Raw genomic sequence first — 2,755 nt, 5'->3', positions numbered from 1 at the left:
TCCTGCTGATAATGCTCAAAAGGTGCAGGGAAGAACACACTGTAATTATCTAAATCAGATCTGGACACAGCAGCAACATTACTACTGCACTGTGCCAGAGCTAAAAGAAGGGAAAAAGGAAAATCCCAGTATTCTACTCACAACCGCAGCTGCAGTTTAAACGTTACAAATGTAATAGGAGCCGTCATAAAAACTGGAGGCATGACATAGCCATTTCAGTAAATACAGCACAGTAAATTGCATATTAAATCAAGCTGCCCTCAAACAGGAGCTGTGGCTACAAATTCAAATGATACAGGGACATAATCGAACTGCACCAAATCGCACCACCCTCATACTTTTCTTCCCAACCCTGAGGATTTAGAGCTGCTTAGAGGAGCTAAAAACCCTTCCTGAAGCACAAAACCTTCTGTGAGGCCTAAGCAGAGAGCACAAAAGGGTAGTGGATGTGTACGCACCGTGCTAGATGGTACACTTCTCTTGGTAAATAGAACTTAACCTCTTGAACCGAAACCCTTGGGCTCTGTGGGATGCAGTACATTTGTTTGCAAATGTTTGTCTCTGAAGGAGTGAGCAGACCCTTCGGCATTGTGCCCAGGCCAAAGAGCAATTAGAGAGGAGCTGGTGGCAGAAATGCTGTTCAGGCTTAACTATCTAATCTGTTCCCATGGCAAAGCACAGCCCCTGCTGATGTCCAAGGTCCACTCCAATCACACCGTGTCTTCTCCCACCTTACTATAAAGATCTAATCACATTTGAAAGGCAAACACACTCAGCAGGTACGGCACCACAACACCACTGAATTCAGACTTCTTACACAGTGACAAAGCCCAGTGAAAGAGGAAATGAGTCATTTATGAACTGGATGCTCTGAAGGATGTACCTGGGTGCACTGGTGGGGGGACAGCCCATGCCTGCCGCTGGGAATTTTCTCATCTCCACGGAATACAGCTGGGAAGTGAAGCTCTCATTTGTTCTTCCAAACCAAGGTCAGAGGTTCCCAGGACAAAAAAGGACATCCAAACCAGGACATCCAAAACTGCAACACCAACAACTTCATCTCATTTTAAATACCAGAGTTTTCTCCAGGGCACACATGGAAAAGATCAACTGTAAGAAAAATGCCCAGAATACAACAATAAAGAAGCAGTAAGCAGGGCCAACAACCCAGCACATGAATTGCAGCTGACTGAACCTGTCCAGAGAACAGCACTTGCAAAGTGGAAGCTGTTTTGAGTAACAGTTGCCTAGTGCATTAGCCCAGTTAACACAAACCATGTGTGTCTACGTGCTGAGACTAACCCAGGGGGCATCCAAATGTGGTCAAAGGTAAAAGAGAACAACTACAACTGTTTGAAGACAAAGTGTTGCCTTTCTAGGTAGACTGAAAAACAAGCCAAACCAAAATAGCAGGTTGAGATTGCTGGAAAGATTCATTGCTGCAGCAGAACAGCCTTAAAACACACTCAAAGGCTCTATCACTGGAAATGCAGCTTTCGCAGTATGAAACATCAAGCAGGAGACTGGAAATTAACTTTGATATCACTGAGCCAGCACCTGCAGGTTTTGGAATAGATCTGCCAACGCCAAGACACCTCACTCCTGACTGATGCTGAGACAACGTGCCAAAGAGGGACTGCTCTAGTCACACACATGTTTCCTCACTCCTGGAAGGAGCAGTGTAACACCATGTCCACCCTGCAGATCTACCGGCTGATCCATAGCTGGGACCATAGGCATGGGGGCTTTTTGGAAGAATATGTATCATTGGTGAGAGATGGGATTACACATTATCTATCTTATTAAACAAACATTTTGCTTAAGAACTTGTGCACACGGAGGTGGTAAGTCTCAAAAGACCAACGTTTTCAAGCTAAATCACAGGTTCCTGAAGACAGGAAGATGCAATTCATCGTAGGTATTTTCTTTTGCTGGTTGCTGGACATTATGCTGCTACACAGCATAGACATAGCTTCAGGTCTGATCCCACTCAGAAACTAAATAACATGAAGTTACACATATGATCACCCTTTTTCCAGCCCTGAGCCAGGGTCACTGCACTCACCCACCTCTTCTTTTTGGGGAGCTGACAGGCAGATCTCGATTCACAAGGGGACGCAGCGCATAAACACAGTTCTGACCTTTCAGCAAGAAGCCTTCCACACAGCTCCAGATTTCAAAGGCTGAATTTATCCTACTGGATATAGAGCATAAGCTCTACTGCAGCTTATGAGGTAAATCCTCCGCTTCCTCAAATTTACAGATGCTTTTTTGAGCAGTCCACATTTTAAAATCCCCATGTAGCTTAATAGACCTGCTGAGATGAAACTGCCATGACTTTGTGCATTTGTTGAAAGCACCAGTTAAAATTAACAGTCTCAAAAGAAACCCCTTCTGCCCAGCAAATGAAGATCCTTATTTTAGAATAAAAACAAGGGAAGGGAACGTTCACAGTGTAACCTTACTGCCTTGAGCATGGGGCTGCAGAACTCTTTCTTTACAAAAAAGAAAATCAAAATGCTTTTTCACTCCTTTTTTAAAAGTCCTTCAGAAAAAGGATTGGATTGCTTCTGCAATTTAGCATTTGTTTCCGAACCTCTGAAAGTCACACTCACTTGGTACTTTGTCTTTTGCTCTGACCAGAATAGGCAAAGAGCAGAGCAAGCACTGACCCTTCATCCACAAAGCTAAAACACTTTCCACACACAACTCTACAGAATCCCTTCAGGCCTGGCCCCCAAGTCCAGCACAAAAG

This window comes from Nestor notabilis, unplaced genomic scaffold, assembly GCF_000696875.1.
Source record: "Nestor notabilis isolate BGI_N333 unplaced genomic scaffold, ASM69687v1 scaffold7676, whole genome shotgun sequence".
In the NCBI taxonomy this organism is placed as follows: domain Eukaryota; kingdom Metazoa; phylum Chordata; class Aves; order Psittaciformes; family Psittacidae; genus Nestor; species Nestor notabilis.
Note: the sequence above shows the minus strand (reverse complement) of the source record.